The sequence below is a fragment of the Sarcophilus harrisii genome, chromosome 4 (assembly GCF_902635505.1).
Source record: "Sarcophilus harrisii chromosome 4, mSarHar1.11, whole genome shotgun sequence".
NCBI classification, from domain to species: Eukaryota; Metazoa; Chordata; class Mammalia; order Dasyuromorphia; family Dasyuridae; genus Sarcophilus; species Sarcophilus harrisii.
Window position 1 is genome coordinate 174,030,527 of NC_045429.1, and position 20,765 is coordinate 174,051,291.

Sequence of the window (20,765 nt, forward strand, 5' to 3'; positions counted from 1 at the left end):
AAGGTCAAAGATTTGTAGATTGCTCAAAGGTAAACTTCTTACTGTCTTGAATATCTTTCCTCAGAAGAGATATAGTTAACCATTCATAGATATGCAAATATCACTACTAGCATGAGTCTAGCTCTTTATATAGGCAACTCATTTTTTTAAACATAGAAGGAAGGACAGAACAAAAATCATATAATCAGCCAGCAACACAAGGGTGAGAAATAAATGAGCATAGTATACATATAGGATGGAGACCTCTATTATTGATGAATGCTTTTGTGAATTTTATGGATCCCAGCTACATCTGCAGGTCATTGATGGGGACTAAAGTATGTAGAGTCATTGACAATTAAAGGATTAAATAACACCATTTTTTAAAATTGCTAAAAATGAGACAAGATTAAATAGAACCTAAAGATTATACCAGACCACAAATTGACTTAGAAAACCACATATTAACATAATCTATGTTCTATTTTACTTTTACTTATTTGTTAAGTATTTCCCAATTACATTTTAATCTGGTTTGACTTCACTAGTGAGTGTTGCTGGGCCACAAATATAGCCTTCAGGTCACAATTTAACATGTGTTCTGGGAGATTAAGGAGAAATGAATCTTTTGGAATTCATAGTGGAGATGAAGCCTTAATTTAGGAGAAGTGATATACATGAAGATATGGAATGATAAGAAATTATAATCCAACAGAAATTTTCAGAGTTCTTAGTCATGGAAGTAGAAAACTTGTAGGTAAGGATGACATCAAATGGATGACATTTCTTTCTATGACTGAAGAGGAGTGAGAAAGTAAAGGACATGAGAAATGAAAATAATGAGCTGAGAGTCTATGATTATTTGGGGGACACATTGATGTCCATATTAAATCCCTTAGTATAAACACAGAACTTGAAGTGGAAAGACTGCAAACTAGGTAGTAAGCCAGGAGAATGACCTGGAATCAAACAGATAAATTGCCATCTGAATGCAGATATAAGGATAAATTTGGATGGAATGAGTCCAAAAGAAATATATAATTAATTTTTATATAGTTGTGAATTATTCAAACAATTCTGAAAAATATTTGAAATTATCAATCAACAAATAATTATTTATGATGCACTTACTATTCCTTAGGCACTGTACTGAATGCTAGGGATAAAAAGAAGACAAAAACAAGTCTTCTTTTCAAAAAACTCATATTTTAATGGGAAAGATAATACCTATATCCATAGAGATACACAAAACACATATAAAATATATAGAAAGCATGCTAAAAGGAAAGATTCATAATCATCTGGGAAGAATAGAAAAGTCCTTCAGAAGGCAGTGCCTGAGTTGAGGCTTGAAGGTAATCTATGATGCAGAGCTAAGGAGAGAGTGCATTCCCTACCTGAAAGGTAGCCAATGCAAAAATATAGAGGAAAAAAAAGAAGTTTTCAGGCTGATATATATATATATATATATATATATATATATATATATGTGTCTTTTTGGGATACCCTCTGTACAGGAAGACTAGAAAGATAAGGAGACTAGATTATGAAGACCTTTAAATGCAAAAGTTCTTTGTATTTAATCCTAGAAAAATAGGAAGCTGCTGGGAGTTACTGTTATGTATGTATCCATACATCTGATACACAGATCATGTGTATGACATGATCTGACTAATATTTTATTTTTTTAATTGTAGCTTTTTATTTTCAAAATATATATATGGATAATTTTTGACATTCACCCCTACAAAACTTTGTATTCTATTTTTTCCCTTTTTTCCCTCCCTTCCCCAGTTGGCAAGGGGTCCAATATATGTTAAACATGTGCAATTCCTCTATACAAATTTCCACAAATATACTGCACAAGAAAAATCAGATCCCAAAAAAATGAGAAAGAAAACAAAATGCAAGCAAACAACAAAAAAGAGTGAAAATGAAAATACTATGTTTTGTTCTGACCAAAATTTTAGGAAAATGCCTTTGACTTTAGAATAAAATGGAAAAAAATGAATAGAAAGTTAAATGAGAATGTTCTTGCAATATAAGTTAAAATAGAAGTTATGAGCCTTAACTAGGGAGAAGACTGTGTTAGTATAAGGAGGGGAGACATTCCATTAATTCCATAAGAATAAGTAAATTGTTCATATCCTTTGACTTAGAGATTCCAATAATTAAATTATGGCCATGGACATCAAATAAGGAAGGAACTATCATATCATGGTCACAATTATACCAAACACTTTCATAAAAGCATTTTTGGTAATAGCAAAAAAATACTGGAAAAAAGAGGAATGGATACCCGTTAATTTGGGGTACACAAATTATGTGTACATAATTATGGCATGTGAACAAATTATGGCATGTGAATCTCTTGAAATATTATTACTTCATTAGAAATAATATCAGTTAAGATAAGCATGGGAAGACTATAAAGTATAAACTAAATCAGAGTAAAGTAAGCAACAGAATCAAAAGTATAATAATAATGTAGAAAGGAACAATAAAGTTAAATTGAATAGTGGGTAATCATAATGATTAATCATTGCCTCAGAGAAGAAAGTAGGAAATTTACCTTCCTCTTTTAATTACAGGGATCATAGAGTTGGAGATCAAAATGGTTTTTCTTTTGGATCATTTTGTCTATTTTTGTTTATAATCTCCCAGATAAGGGAACAGTCACAAAGAGGTAAAGTAATTGAGCAAAAATGGACAAATAATTAATTTGAACCAAAGGGCAAAATCTAATACTCTTCCACTGTACCACACTGAGTGGTAGCAATGAGATCTGGGGAAAGGTATATTTTAGGTAGAGGATGTCATATATATTCTCAAAATGTAGTCATTGTATCAATTGGTTTTTCTTCATGGTTTTCTTCACTTAAAGGGAAAGAGTCATTGAATATGAATAGGGACATTCATGGAAATTATTATATATAAAAATAAAAAGGCAAAAATAAAAGTTATTTTAGAATTTTGATAAGGGGAATTATAAATAATCTGTTAAATTTAAATAATACTACCACTTCACAAGCCTCACATTGAAAATGAGAAACAAATGCTAAGTCAATATTTTCACATAATCAAAGCAAAGGCTTTCCTTAAACAAACACACAATTACCACTGGGACCAGAAATGTATGTGTTCCTACTAAACAAAAGTCAATAAGTTGGTGAATTCATGAATCAGAGGTTCTATTTATAGGCATTTTCGTGAAAAATAACTATCCTTTGGCTCAGGCAAAATTTTGTACCTTCATTACAGATAACAGAACAAGAAATTATTAACTCAGGTTCACAATTCTCTCCTTCAAAAAGCATAGCCTTCAAATATAGTTTTGAAATAGAAACAAATTCTCTTTTTCAGGCAGAAATGATGAAACTTAAGGCAAAAGTTTTTTATTTAAATAAACAACAAAAAAGTAAAGTTGAAAAAAAGCATTGCAAACATGATTTTAATTAATGAATTTACTAATTCATCTTTCTTGCTGTCCATCGTGTCATAACTGAACATAAAGATTCTCACTGATATATATATATATATATATCATAGAGTAGGGGTCCTCAAACTTTTTAAATAGGGGGCCAGTTCACTGTCCCTCAGACTGTTGGAGGGCCAGACTATAGTAAAAACAAAAACTTTGTTTTGTGGGCTTTTAAATAAAGAAACTTTATAGCACTAGGTGAGGGGGATAAACGTCCTCAGCTGCTGCATCTGGCCTGCGGGTCGTAGTTTGAGGACCCCTGTCATAGAGTATAATAGAGTTAGCAGAAATCAGGAGTGGGATTCAAGCTCTGATAATTACTTAGGTATGTGATCTTGAGCAAATTAACTTCTTTTTAAGTCTCAATTATCCCAACTGAAATGATATCATTATTATGATAATAATAACAACAATTTTCTCACAATGTCTCTGTAAAGCAGTAAAACTTCTCTTTTTGTGAGGAAAAATATTTTGTAAACTTCAAAGTCTGAGATTTGTTATTCATAGAATTCTAGATTTAAAACTCAAATGAATTGTAAAGGCCATAAGAGTTTAATAGCTCTCTTTCCTTCTCCCACACAAGGGACACATTTTGCTCATGAAGAAATTTAGAACTTAAGAGGTTAAGATTCTTGCATAGGGTCACATAATCTGTATATGAAGGAGGACTTGGATAGAGAGCCCCATAAATCTATGTTAAGTACCCTATGCACAATATTTTCACCATATTGTCTCTCAATTCATCAATGGCTCTCATCTATTTATACCAAGTCCCTTGAATATGCAAAAAAAAGTAAGCAAAGAGCCCTTGAGAAAAACAAACAAAACCAAGATATTGCAGATCTCTGTCATAAAATTCATTTATTGAAGCTTTGCTAAAGCCTTCATACTCTATTATCTATTATCTTCATATTATATTATCTATTATTATCTTCACTATTATCTATTATATGATTATAAGGAGCAAATTGGATAAGGGGAATGGGGCTAGGAATATTTGTTGTAGTTGCAGACATACAGATAGCAGCAAGAACTGACAGATAAAATAAAGTTGATGGGGGATGGGGTAACAGTAAAAACAAAAGCTAATGAATGCTAAAAAAAAAAAAAACACTAAAAGTATAAACTCTTGACTGATCTAGCATTTGAGTCAAATATAATCATGATCATAATTAATAAAGAATAAAAGTTGAACTTGTGAAAAAGAAAAAGAACACTGAGCTGGAGATCACAAAACTTGTGTTATAGATCTCTCTGGCACTGATTTATCACATGACTTTGGTCAAGTCATGCAAAATCTCCATTGCTTTCCACTTTCTCTTCTCTAAAATGACAAAGCTAAATGTCCTTTAAAGTTACTTCTAGCTCTGTGATTCTGTGATTCTACATCTTGCTTAAGGGTATATCAAATATGCAGTTTAAAGTAGGGAAGTATGTAACATTTTTTTTAATTGAGGAAAAATATTAGACATTTTTAAATCTTGGTCATTTAAAACAGTGAATTTCACAAAAGTAGAACATTTTCTTAAATATATTAATTTCTTTCTAATTAATTAAATTGTATGGGTACATATATGGATATATACATATGAATATAAGAATGAAGTCCTTGAAAAAGTCAAATCTCTTCGAAAATTGTTGATATGCATAAAGGGAATAGGACAGCTTAGTGGTACAGTGGATGGAGTGTGAGACTCAGAGTCAGAAAAACCTGAATTCAAATCTGGCCTCAGACATTTACTAGCTTTGTGACCCTGGGCAAGTAACTTAACTCTGCTGCCCTCAATTCCTTCATTTGTGAAAAGAACTGGAGAAGGATACAGCAAACTCCAAAGGGAGTCATTAAGTTTCTGATGTGACTGAAATGATTGAACAACAAAATAAAGGGAATATATGATGAACGGATTAGAAAGCAACTTTTCACTGACATATACAGAAAACTACATCTTTCAAGTCATGTAATTGACTGAAAGATGTAGATAATCCAAAGTCCTTTTGTGCTTCCTCCAAACTGTAAATTAAAAACATTTTTTTTCAAAAAAGATTTATGGTTTTGATTTGTGATTATATGTAATTAAACAGAACAAATTCCCTTAGTGACTATACTCTCTATATACATACATATATGTATATACATGTATATTTATCTATATGTGTGTATGTATATACACTCTATTATATTATAATTTTTTTCTGGTTCTGTTTACTTCACCCTTCATCATTTCAAATGTCTTCCAATGTCTTTTTGAAATCCATGTTTTTCCTCATGTATTACAACACAACAGTTCTCCATAAAAATCTGTTGATTATTTCTAAAAGCATCAAATCAATACATGGGACAAATTTTTACACTTCTCCAATTAGGTGTCTTCTATTAATATATCAAAATCATAAAATATTCCTTGAAAGATGTAATGAAGTAGATTTATTCACATTGTTTATAGAAAAACCTGAATATTAATATTATACATTTATTAATATCCTAGACTTTAAAACTTCACGGGGCATCTATTCTACTTCTGTACCTTACAATGCATAAAAGGAAAGAGATTTGAGGAAGACCTGAGAACATTGTGTTTATTCTATGTCAGAGGCCATAGATGAGAGTCACACAAGATGAGAAGACATGGATGGGTTATATCTACATTTTGGAGCAAGGACCCTCACAAATCCATCAAAATATGAAAATAATGTGTTGAACCTGACCAAGTGATAAATGATGTTTCTATTCCAAGCCTAACAATTATATGGCTAGTTTATGTGCATGTGTGGATGCTCAATGTCCCTAAAAATGAGAACAGTTAAATCATAATGTATTTGAAACAGAAGTATCTACATATCTAAAAAGGATAAATTAATAATTAGTAAATAGTCATTATACTTTTACATATACATTGTTAAGCTAAATACCATATGAATGTATGGTTAGCCATAAGTTAGACATGATTACATTATCTCAAAAGAAACATGAACATTTGCCAGAATGCGGTATTAATTATCATTTGAAAATTTTCTTTTATTTTGGGGGATGTGTAAAGGTGGTGGGGATGGTGACAGATGAGCTTATTACTATTGAAAACTCTAAGAAGGAAATCTAGCCTCATGGAATTGTTCTCATTCTTCTCTGAAGATGACTTATATTCTGTATCTATTTTTAAGAATTAACCCTATTAAGAAAATAATGTTTGTTCTTGAACCAATGCTGCTAAAAATAACATTTATCATGCAAATCAATGAACAGGATCAACCTAGTGGCCTTACTTTATGAATCAATGTTGGTCTAATTATATGTTAAGACTCCATAATTGGACTCCACTGGAATTGAACCAATCCGTTCTAAGGTCAGTCTGATATAATTATCCTTTTCTCAATAGGTGCATGATTGTTCTAAGACGAATAACAGCAAAAAGTCTACAGTGCCTTAATTGAGGATTATGAGTGTGTGCATCTGTGTTAGGAAGAGAGGGGAAAAAGGAGATAAAAAGATACTAGACATTAAGAAGATCAGAGGTACTGCCTATAATGGCAGAGTGATTAACCTTTTATATGAATAGATTTAAATACAAAAAAATTCAAATGGCTATATCATAAATTCGCTAAAACACACAGCTATAAGTGGTATGTACAAATCCTTTCACAAAGGCATTTAGCTGATATATAGGTTTTCTTTATTGGTAGTAAATTCTAATATAGTCCTTGATACATATAAGATACATTAATTACTATGGGGTTGATTTTAATAATATTCTAGAGACCACTGCTGTCCTAAATATCTTAGAGGTGCATCTGTTGGAGCACAGTCTATCTTGAACCCTGAGGTACTCAACCCTCCCTGTGGATCATAGATTAGTGTTAATAGGGATCATAGAGACAAGTGATTCCAATCCTTAATTTTACAGCTGACTAAACTGAGGCATAAGAAGTAAAATGATTTGTGATGGTCACACAACTAGTAGCTTAGGGGAGATATGAACTTGAATTCTCTTGATTCTAGGTCCAATATTCATAAATCTATGATATGCCATTATGTCTTTCATTTCCAGTACATCAGTTTTTGGGAGGGAGGGTTCTGCTTTAAATTCCATAAAATAGCAGATGATAATACTTTTCCAAAATCCATCATATCTTATCATATATTGCCACAATCCCCCTGCCCCAAACCAGGAAACAAGGAAGCTAATTTCTTATAACAGAGTATGGCTGATTAAATTAACTGATAAATAAAATCAGGTAGGGAGAAAAAGGTAGTGACCAAATAAAAGATTATACTTAAATCAAATCCCTAGGAAGATCAGATAGAGCTAGGTGGCACAATTAACAGAACAGTGGACCTGGAATTATCTTTGTGAATTAAGTATCTTTAGATATTTTTTAGCTTTGTGACCCTGAGCAAGTCACTTAACCCTGTTTGCCTCACTTCATCTGTCAAATGAATTGCAAAAGGAAATGGCAAACTACTTCAATATCTTTCCTTAGAAAAGCCCAAATGGGGTCACAAGACTGAAATTACTGAAAAAATGGGAAAGAGATATATAGAGATTCAGGATATGAAGGATTCAGGTCTGTCCCACCCAATGGAAAGAGGGAGCAGAAAGGATCATTAACACTTCTAGCTAACAGTGCTAACTCAGGCCTACATAAAAAACCCCAATAATACTGAAAAATGGGTTTTCCTTGGTGGGCTATGGTATGCAGCCAATTCTATAGAAAGGGATCAGTAGAATTATATATTTTCAGATTGTATTATCCATTGTAATTTCAATAAAAATCATAGTTATAAAGGTAGAAATATCCACAAGCTATCCATACTTTCATGAGATCAACAATAAATTATAATTTAATACTGTCCAATTAAATAAATAACAATGACAACTCTTTTTCATACTCCAAATATGGTGCTTTGGATATACTTCTGAAGAACACAGAATTACAGAATAACTCAAAGACATTTAAGAGTATATCTACTTTAACCAGTCCATTTTGTTAATAAAGAAACTTCTAAATATAGAGAGACTAATTGATTCAAGGAGCACACAACTGTTTAATTATATATAGTGAAGTGACACTTTACATAGTTTTTGACAGAGTTAGGCCTAGAATTTTGGTGTCTTGATATAAAAGTCTAGTACTCTTCACACTACTAGATAAGGTTAAATGATTGCACTAAATTTTCTTCCAACTTCTCAATTTACATATTCCAAACTTCTAAAATCCAATTGCACATCTAGGAATAAAGAATAATAGTTTAATAATTTGTCAGTGTTCCAGCATATGTAAAAAGCTATATATCATGGACAAAAGGGGCATGATTCATTGTGATATTTGATAGAGATTTATTCTCATGTAGAAAAATTAAAAATTTGAGGGAGGAAAGGACTGAAAAAGGGAAAGAGAGGAAAGAAAGGAAATAAAAAAGGGAAGAAAGGGAAAAAAGAGAATGAAAAAAATCAACTTTATGGTAGAGATTATAAAGGAAAGTATACTAAAAATACCCAAAAAAGTAAAAAAGTATCACGTTTAAATATAGATAACCGAATATATAACATTTCACACTTCCATAATACATATAAATTGTTTGATATTAGTTTTGATTAAAAAAAAGCAAAATAGATGGACATTTCTATTTTTTTTTGTTTTAAAGAAAAAATATCTTTTGTTAAGGCACATTAATATGGTCAGCCCATTAACTAACATATGGTGGGGGAGCGGGTGGTAATGAGCTCTATATTAGCGTTTCAGTTTTACATGTAAATTCACTTGTCTGACACCCTGTCATAGCAGAAGAGAGATATTGTTCCGCTTGAATATCACACTGAATCATTTAATATTTTAAATGCTTATTAACAATCTGTGGCATCAAAGTTATGTGTCCTGCCAAAGATACTTGATGCAAGAGGTAAAAAATGGATATTGGATTAAAAAGATTTCCTTTTAATGCAACATTAATTTTTAAAAGAAAATCAAGGGCAATCATGATGTTTCATATCTTTCTACTTCATACAGATCTCAAAACTTCTGTACATAATCCTCCATTCTCTCTTCCTTTATTTTAATCTCTGAGAAAGAAATGTTATTTCTTGGCAAGACCAAGCAATCTTATATGTGCCTTTATTGTCATTCTCTCTCACTTCAAGTAATAGTTTCCTTTTTCAATCATTTCTGTCCTCTCTCATCCTCAATTTCACCTTATCTACTGGCTCTTTCTTTACTATCTTCAAACAGGACCATGTTCCCAGTCCTCCAACACTGGGCATAAAAGTCTTCACTTTCTCTTTTTTTCTTTCAAGTTCCAGTCAGATTTTCATTTCTTTTCCTTGAAAACTATTGAAAAGTTTTGTAAAATCATTACTCATACTTTCTTATTCCCACTAACTTTTCAAACCCTTGAACTATAGCTTCCGCATCCACTTTTGAATGAAATTTTATACAGTCAGTGAAATGAAATGATCTTTCCATTTCTAAATCAAATTATCCCCCGTTTTTCATACTTCTTGAGCTTTCTGTAGCATGGTATACCTTCCTTTTACCCTAACTTCTCTCTCTCTTTCCTGATTTCCATGATACTGTTCTCTTCTAATTTTCCTCTTACCTGTTGGATTCATCCTTTGCAGCTTCTTTAGTGAGTCACCATCCTTGTTCTTACCCATATGCATTAGTGTGAAATTAGGAGTGCTTGTCCTTGTTTTTTTTTTTTTTTTTCTACCACTCTATTCCCTTAGTAACCTAATCTGCTCCCATGAATTCAATTACATCACTAATCTTTCTCCTGCTTCCAGTCTTACATCATCAGTGACCTATTAATATTACTCTTAAAAGGCACAAGGGAATTTCATGCTCAAAAATGTCAAAAACTAAACTTGTTATCTTTCCCCTCAATCCTGCCCATAAAGCAAATTTATGTATTTCTGTGGAAGTTACCACAATTGTATTTGCCAACAATAGTTACATTCTCAGCATTATTTTTGAATTTTTCTCCCTTATTCCCCAATATTCAACAAGTTGTCAAGTTTTATTGAGTCTACCTTTAAAACAATGTAAACTTCCATTTGCTTCTTTTTATTAGCAAAACCACTCCATCAGTTCATCATCTCTTGCATGGGATATGAGATCTTCTTGTCTTATTCTCTATTCTCTATCTTTTATATAGTGATTCACCTTTGTTATTGTTGTTGCTGTTTTGCAAGCTTCTTTCTCCCTCTCTTGCTCCTTCTCTTTTACCTCTCTTCTCCCTCCCTGCTCTCTCTCCCTCCCCCTCTCTCCTTTTCCCTCTCTCTCTCCTTCCCTCCCCTCTCTCTCTCTCTCTCACACATACATAAATACTCTCTTTAGGAACCTATAGGGTAATCCAATATATTAATCAAAATATTCTTTTAGAATTATTAATACAATAATATATAATTAATGTAATTGATAATAATATATTATATATATAACATAAAGACAACAAACTTATAATGCTTTAAAAATATACATCTTTGTTGTCATCAATAAAAAATAACATTTGAAACATTGCTTAATGTTTAAATTACCTATATGAATTTTTTTATCAGGAACCATTGCATGAACCTGTAAGGTGCTCACAGGCCACGAAATAGGAATCACCAGTCAGCCCCATTCTTGGCTGTCAAAATACTAAGAGAATCCTCTTGAGGCACAGATATGACTATGTCATGCCATGATCAAAAATTCTTTTTTTAACTCCCTGTTTTAAGTAGGTTAAAATCCAAGCTCCCATTATGGCTTTTATTTAATTTCACAGTCTAGATTTAGCCTACTATTCCAGGTTTATTTCAAATTATTTCCCCTTATGCAGTATAGGTTCAAGCCAAATGGTACCATTTACTGTCCCTAGAATTCAAAACAAGCAGTTCCCATACTTGGAAGGCTCCTTCTTCCCTTACCTTTGCCTCTTAAAATTCGTAACTTCCTCCTCATCTAAAGTACTACTATCTTCAATGGCAAATCTCTCCCTAGTTCTCTAGTTTATAGTGCCTTCTCCATCTTCAAATTTTCCTCTATTTCCATAACTGTGTGTGTGTGTGTATGATATAACTATATAAATGTATATTACACATGTGTGTATATATAACCATATATATGTATGTGTATGTATATGTCTATCTATAATATATGTATACCTTGGTAGAATGTGTATAAGCCTCTTGAAATTAGGGGTTATTGTTTTTATGTTTTGCTGTTTTCTTTGTTTTTGTTTTGTTTTTTGCTTTTATTCTTTGCATTTCTTGGTACTGATGCAGTGACTTGCATATAAAATTGGCTTAATATTTGTTTGAATAGACATACTCGCTATATCTATATATTTATCATGCTTCTGTACATGAAATCATGACTTATTTATTACATCTTATCTTTAAAATAATTGCATATGTGCATATGTATGTGTTCCTGTGTATATGTATATGAGCATGCACACAGAGATATGCTTTTATTTCAGAGAAAGTAGGTGTCAAAAATTAGGTTCACAACTCATTTATATAGTTTGTCTATTTTTTTCAATCATATATCTTTGTATCTAATAAAAGAAAAGACAATGGACAGATAATATAAACATCAAAGAATAAAGTACTCATAACATAAGAGCTTATTATGTACCTGAAATGCTGAATGACCATGCCTATAGTAATGGAACAATGAGGAAGATTCTTTTATCAGTATTCCACATTCATGAAGGTAGCAGTTACCAATGCAAGGAAGAAACTCACTAGTTTCTGGAATTTTGTCATTATTCATCTGTCCCAGGACAGTTGGTCATCCAATGGCATTTGGTAAAGTTCTTTTAATGCTAACAATGTGTACATTTCTCTTGGAATCTATAATAGGTCAAGAGAACCTTGGACCAGCATACAGTCTCATTCCTATGGCTTCCTATTTATTTAAATATTCATAGGATACAGTTGTTCCAAAGAACACACACATCCTTTCAAAATCATTTCTATTTTTGCCCACACTAAAATCATGTCACAGTTGGTAGAGTGATTGATTATATCCTGCTAAACACAGCCTGCATTTAGTCATTTATGGCAGTGTTGACGCCATGAAAATAACCTTTCTTGTTCACGTAGGACCGTGGGTAGCTTAATGCAAAATTACTTAACAGCCTTGTGAGTTAAATAAAAGCAGATAACCCCCTATGCCGATAGTAACAAATGCCATGTCTATGTCATGCAAATAAATGCTCTATTAAGGATTTAATTCTAATTTTAATACTTTCTCTAAATGTTCAGAAAATATCAGGAATGATATTTTTGACAGTTGGCCAAAGCACCTATGTTGCAGCTTTCTTACTAGATGGGTTCTAGAAGAAGATTACAAAAGCTTCAGTGATTTTTCTGTAACTATTGAATGTTTAATCACACTGAATGGCAGAACTTTTAAGAATGAATGCTGAGGATTAGAAAAGATCTATTACAATGGGTGGAGTTTTAGCTGCAAAGGCTAGCTTTCTATTGATTAACAGGATATCAACAGCATAAAAGTATTCTCTAGTGAGTAATGCACAGAAGACAGAGAAGTCCAATGAAGTGCTTTTTCTACTGGACACCAGGCAGAGGGAGCCTCAAGAAAAATATAGGGGGAAATTGATCATGGCAAAAAGTAGAAGTGATGCACACGTAAGGCACTTATGGAAGAAAGAAGATTCAGCGTAACTGAATTTGGTGGGACTAGAGAGCAAAAATTAATCGAACCTAATTCTCACATGGATCAGTTAAGATTAATATGTCTACAATATATCAGGAATTATGATACATACTTACACATGTTTATGGACCACACACAAACACATAGATGAAAACTGCCCAATTTGGTCAATGATTTAGACAATTTCCTCTTGAGTTTTTTTTTTTTAATTCAAATTTAAAATGAAAGATCCTATTTTATGTTTTCTTTTTATTTTTTTTCAAATCACTATTCTAAATGTTTTATTAAATTCTATTTAGTGACATGATAATTTCAAAGCACAGAAAACTTATTTTTTTAGGATATTAGAGGGTTAAAGCAGAGTGAGTAATGATATTTTGATACAGCTGCCTAGAAAAGGAAATATTTTATGTTAATAATCACACAAATTGACTTGTTTTGTTTTAACTGCAGGAAAAGTGAAACTGTCACTAAGACAATTAAATGAATATAGTTTGTTGATATTTTTTAAAATGTATCTTTCTGAAAACAAAGAAAATTCATTGACTCTGATTATTCTTAAGGTTCCTTAAAAATAGAAACGAACTCTTTCTGAGAGCTGATTTCTGGAAAGATCCACAAGGGCTTTGTAGCTCAAACCCAGCTGATTTCATAGTTTTACAAATTATAAAATCTAAGAACCATTTTAACCTGTGTTTTACAGAAAAGTGGTTTGTTGCCTTTCAGGAGAGAATCAATGAAATTAAAAGAATAAAAAAATGTACTTCCAAAAAGTGCTGCTTAGTGCTAATGTATTAAGAAATAGAAAAAAAAAAATTGAAATGTTCACTCAAAGCTCAAGACGTTCAGCATGATGACACTTTGCCAAAGATTTTATTACCCTAAAGTCCTGAAATTCTCAGAAGACTCAAAAGAGAAATATTCTCTGTTTAAGTAAATACAGTAGAAAGTTTATAATGAATTGCTTTCCTCATTCTGTCATTCCTATCTCCTCCACACCCACAAATAAAGAAAATTAGTTTAGATGACAGGAACCAGGAAGTCCTAAAATCTATTATTGAACTATCAAATTTCAGTTTTTCCTTCTAAACCCTACAGCACTGGAAAATTGATATACAGTAGAATAAACTCATTACCATTTCTTACAGATATTTAACTCCTATGAAGACTCTCATTACTGTATAATAAGAGAATTGGCAAGACCCTGAAATTATTTTAGAACAAATATCTAAACTCCTTGTCAAATGTAGACATATATAAATGCTGATGGTAGTAGTAGTATAGGTAAACAAGATTTTATTATACAATATAATGGTAGAGAATAAAGGGGAATTATGAGAAGTATGCCTTCAAAATGCCTCCAAAAATGTTGAATAGAAAACAAATCCTGTGGACAATATGGTTGTTTACATGCTAATAAGTCTTTTAACACCAAGACTATTTATAAATGAAAACAGAAAACAATAAAGTATTGTTAAATTCAGCAAACCTTCTGGTATTTCTATAATAATCTATTCTCTTGGGGCAGGTAGGTAGCACAGTGGATAGAGCACCCAGCTCTGAAATCAGGAGGATCTCTATTCAAATTTGGTCTCAGATACTTAACACTTCCTAGCTGTGTGACCCTGGACAAGTCACTTAACCCCAATTGCCTCAGCCAAAAAAAAAAATCTATTCTCTTTTGAGAAAAATAGTGGAATGAGTATTTTTGACTATCCATTTTATACCCAATATGATGCAGCAATGGCATTTGTGAAGCTGGATTGATCAATCGCTCGATTAAGCTATCCATTCATTTTTAAAATCCATGCTGAAAGTGATAGTATTTAAGTCATCAAGGAATTTATTTTCAAGATTTCCAAAGAGCAAAATATATCAAAAGAACCTGAAAAAATGCAAAAATGGCACTTTTAAAAGTAACTAAGAAGAAATTACCAGTAGTAATGAGAGATGTAGTTACTTTTTCTTCTCTTTAAAATATTTTAAAGACTAGTTTATGAATGTATCAAAACTATCACTGATGAAAATTTAAGAAGGAAACACATGGTTATTTATAGCAGATTTCCTATAGTAGACACATTTGACAGTGATAAAAAATTGAACAATTACCAATACCTTTCCAGAATTCTAGCCTCATAGTCATCCTCAAAATCTCACATTCACTTATCCACATATTCAGTCAGTTGCTGTCTTATCCATTTTGCTATACATATATTTTTGCATCCATTCCTTTATTTCCATTCAACCACACAACATTAGGCTCAAATCTTCATACCTTCTCAAATGAACTATTATAATAACTTCTTAATTCATCATTTTGCCTCCACCCTCCTCCCTTTTCAATTCATCCTGTATACAGCTGCCAAGGGACAGTCCTAAAGTAAAGGCCTGATCATATCACCAGTAAATTCCAGGGACAATTTTTATGAATAAAATCAAATACAACGAGATTTATAATTTAGATGTTTTCACAGTCAGTTTGCAAGTGACTTTTCCAAACTAATTATACATTCTTCCTGAAGCACATCTAACCAAACTAGTCTTTTTTTTTTTTTTTGCAGTCCCTCAAGAATGCACTCTATTTCCCATCTCTTTGCCTTTACAAAGTTATTCCCCACCCCTCAGTGCTATCAGCATTCTATTTCTTTTGAAAGTAACCTCTTGTAAATATGTTATGTTTAGTTTTCTAGATCCAACTTTTTTTTCTTCTTATATAAGTTTCTAGAGGGCAAGGCCTGCTATATTTTTATATTCTGAGCACTTAGCATGGTGTCTGGCACAAAGCAAATATCTCATAAACACTTACTGAATTAACTTTAATTGAAGTCACAAAAAATGATTTACATCAATATCTACCATATATGCTAAATGCCTATGAATCATAGGATACTAAGATCTCAGAAGTACAACAAGTAGCTCAAGAGGCAGTGAAAGATGCTTATGGAATACAAGTAAGCCAGAATAGATTACCAATGATGACTTATGTGTAAAGAAACAATATAAAGGTCATAAAAAGGATTATTGGAATAATAAATTTTCTAATATATATATATATATATATGTATTATGAATTTCTGCATATATATGTATGTGTGTATATACATGCCTGTATGTATAGTTCCATATATGTGCATACATATATTTATGTGAAGTAGTTTAATAGAATGGTTTAGAAAAATACTCTTCTTGTCAGGAATACGTATTCTAGTTATCATTGTCTGTATGATCTTGAGCAAGTCACAACCTCTCAATGCTCAAACAACAACAACAACAAAAAACTCTCTAAGAACACTTTCCTGATTTGCCTTCATAGAAAATTTTTTCACAGAGAAGTTCTTTATCTTGATGAAGTCACAGATTTGAATGTTGGTATGTATGGGAGGGAGAGAAAGAGAGACTGTGACAGAGAGACAAACAGAGAGACAGAGACAGACAAACTTGCTTTTATTTTTGATGACTTCACACAAGTTATTTCTTAGATTATGACAAGGCAATGTTTAAACATTATTAAGATCAACAGTTTTCCCCCACCTAATTATTGTCCATATTTTGCTTGATATTATAGCATTCAAGATATTACACTGTCAAAATGTGTCTCTAATTCTGATTGGTCTTAAAATTATAGTTATGGTACCTTGTATTAGAAATGACTCTTGGGTTTGGCAATTGTCAATGCTGTAAAGTCACCCATACATATAACCTGTAAATAAAAGGCTATCAAAAAATAATTAATTTTAAAAAATAGCAATGACTCTTGGGACTTCATCTATGCTCAAAAAGTCTGTTTCATTCTTGAATATAAGGCATTAACTGTGTACACATATATGTGTATGAAGAGCAAGATATTAAACTTTTCCATAAAAATGTTACCAAAAAAGCATGTGAAAAGAAATGAGTGAATATGTATTTCATTAATAATTACAAGTTTAAGAGGGTCAGAGTTCTCATTTAATAGCTTGAAATTGAATAACAAATAGATAGGGGGATTATGTCTGCAATAGAATTAATGAAAGAATTTGGACCATTCCAAGTTTTATCATTTTGGCTGGTAAGAATGATTTTTATTTGCTCTTTAAAAATTAGAGCTATCACTACACATCTCCCATATTGGCTAAGATGACAGGAAAAGATAATGACGAATGTTGGAGGGGATGTGGGAAAAGTGGGACACTGATACATTGTCTGTGGAACTGTGAATGGATCCAACCATTCTGGAGAACAATTTGGAACTATGCTCAAAAAGTTATCAAACTGAACATACTCTTTGAGCCAGCAGAGTTTCTGTATCCCAAAGAGATCTTAAAGGAGGGAAAGGGACCCACATGTGCAAAAATGTCTGTGGCAGACCTTTTCGTAGTGGCAAGAATTGAGTGGATGCCCATCAACTGGAGAATGATTGAATAAATTATGGTATGTAAATGTTATGGAATATTATTATTCTGTAAGAAACTGCCAGTAGGATGATTTCAGAGACTTCTGGAGAAACTTACATGAACTGGTACTAAGTGAAATAAGCAGAACTAGGAGATCATTATACATGGCAACAAGAAGACTATGCAATGATCAGTTCTGATGTATGTGGCTCTCTTCAACAATGAGATGATTCAAACCAATTCCAATTGTTCAGTGATAAAGAGAGCCATCTACATCCAGAGAGAGGATTGCGGGAACTGAATGTGATTCACAACATAGCATTTTCATTCTTTTTGATGTTTGCTTGCATTTTATTTTGCTTCTATTTTTTTTCTTGTGCAGCATTATAATTGTGCATATAGATATAGATATAGATAGATAAAGACAGATAAATAGATAGATATATTGGATTTAACATATTTCTACCATTGTTTAACATATATTGGACTACTTGCCATCTAGGGGAGGGTGTGGAGGAAGAAGGGGCAAATTAGAACACAGGGTTTTGCAAGGGATAATGTTGAAGAATTGTCCATGTATATGTTTTGAAAAATAAAAAGCTTTAATAAAAACAAAATTAGGGCTACCAAAGAAAAATTTACCACCTATGGTCTAAGACAAAGCTGAATTTTTGAAGATTGTATCAATGGATTTCTGATCTGATTTCTGATCTGATCACCAGACATTCTAAAGTTGAGAGGCTTATCAATAAAAGCTTGTCACCAAGAAATGACTGCTTTTCATCTATAGTAACTCAATGAGACTATGGACAGAGGAGAAAAAGAATTGGTATCTGTGTGGGTAAAGGAACTGAGTATGCTAAGGAAATACTGGGCCCTTAAAATGAGACTTAAAAAGTAGATTTTTTTAAAGGCACATTACCCCACTTTCAAATATGGAGATGAGTCTCACATAATTCCAAGTGAAACAATGGCTTGAATAATATTTTTGTGGTATAAATACAGCAATTAGGTTTTCCAAATGTCTGGGTATATGCTCTGACAGATAATTTTTTTTCTTTGGCAGTCTCTCATTAAAATATTATTTTTCCTTTGTACTTAATACCTTCTTAAAAGTTGGAACACGTGGTTGCATGTAGCACAGTGAGAAATGGAAAGTTAAAGATGTGGCATCAGCACTGTCATTTCTTAGTTGTGCAATGATGGGAAAGTTTGCAACTATTCTTAATCCTATATTCCTTATCTCTAAAGTAAGTGTTGGATTGTAAGATCTATTAAAATGTTCCCTTAGTTCTAACAGTCAATTCCAAAGTATTTTCCTAAATCAGCACTGAAATTAAATAACTCCACTTTTAGGTCTCACTAGAAAAATAAATGCAAATTTCTTTTATGATATCTGTATGCAGGCTGGGGTTGATATTTAATTTATAATGAAATAGCTCCTTCTTTAGAAGATGTGAGCTTTGAAAGACAATAAATTTAGACTCTTAGCATTCTGAAAGCATCTCTGGTCATCTCTTACTGCTTGATTTCTTCCTCTTCCCTATGTCATTGATCTGACAGGATATGTATTAAGCCGAAACACAAATATAATCATACCCAACTGCACAAGGAGTGGCAGCTGTCTGTTTTCATATTTATTTCTTCTGCTTAAAGTGACAATCAAATTAATATTTTAAACATCTCCTGTAGCCAAGGTAAAATTCCAATCTTGAAAAAAGTCACTTTAATGAGATACATGAATCTGAAAATGAGGTTATCTGCTTTGTTCTGAAATGTTATGGCAATGCAGAAGAACTGAAAGAGATCCATTAAGAAATTTGCTATATTTTAAAAGTGTCCCAAGACCCAACACCTTATTCCAGTTGCTGCTGAATTCTTTAAAAAGACAAAGGGTTTAAAATTTATATATTATGATTTACATTATCACATAGATCAGAAAAATATAGCTTTTAAGAAGCTATTCTTTGGGGAGAGCTCCAAAAAGTTTTTGTTTATTTGTTTGTTTTGTTTTTTTTTTTTTTTGCTGAGGAAATTGGGATTAAGTGACTTGCCCAGGATCACAGAGCTGGGAAGTGTTAAGCATCTGAGATCAGATTTGAACTCATCCTCCTGACTTCAGGGTTAGTACATTTTTTTTTAAGGAAGAAGCTTTAGGGATACTATAAATAGAGAGCATTAGTTCATAGAAATGCTGATGTTTATAACTGGTTTGATTCAGATAAAGAACGTTTTAATTGTATGAAAATAATGAGATCTCATTCTAAGGACATAAGGATTGCCTCTATTATATAGGGAAAAAATCTTTAAAATTTTCTAAGACCAAAAACCTAATTAAACTGATAATAGAAAATATTTTCATTCTAAAATTTTTACTTCGTTTTAAAAAATAAAATAAAATCACTACTGAGCATTTCATGTAAGTGATCATGACTTATTCCTTTATGAACAAAATTAATATATATATATATATATATTATGGTTACATCAAAAATTATTGATAAATATATTAAATATTTGTAATAATATTCAAGGATCAAATTTATAAATTTATAAAGAAAATCTTTTGGTTTGGTTCTTTCATTTTATTACTGTAGGAAATACCCATTACAATGGAGGAAGCTAAACAACTAGTCTACAATCTAATGCATTAGAGTGCTTCATGGAGCATTATTAGGAGGTTAAGTGACATGGTCATGGTCCCACAACTAGCATGTGTCAGTGGAAAGATATGACCCCAGTACCTCCTAACTTCAGATCTTTATCTACTAGTCTTCCTTCCTCAAAATTAACTAAACAAAATGAGAAGGGAGATACAACAAATAATTAATGGCAAATTTTCATTAAATTCTGTTTCACCTAAAATAAAAAAAAAATTATGGTTAGTCAGTGAATAACTATTTATTAAGGACCTACTATGTGCTGAACACTATTCTAGGTGTTAGAAATAGATAAAATGGAGAAAGACTGATTCTTTCTTCCAGAAGTTCACAAACTACAGGGGGAATCTTAAGTACAAATTTCATTCTCTAGTCCCATTTAAGAAAAAGAAATAGAACAGGCAATTAAACAACTCCCTAAGAAAAATTCCCCAGGACTAGATGGATTTACATGTGAATTCTACCAAACATTTAAAGAAAAATTGGCCCCAATGCTATATAAATTATTTGATAAAATTGGGAATGAAGGAGTCCTACCAAATTCCTTCTATGACACAGACATAGTACTGATACCTAAACCAGGTAGGTTGAAAACAGAGAAAGAAAATTATA

At 31.9% G+C, this 20,765-nt stretch overlaps 1 protein-coding gene across 1 annotated transcript in view; it reads right to left on the reverse strand.

Moving 5' to 3' along the window:
• The window catches only part of LOC116423541 (sodium/potassium-transporting ATPase subunit beta-1-interacting protein 2-like), a 780,722-nt gene that overhangs the window by 256,560 nt on the left and 503,397 nt on the right, over positions 1-20,765 (reverse strand). The window lies entirely within an intron of this gene.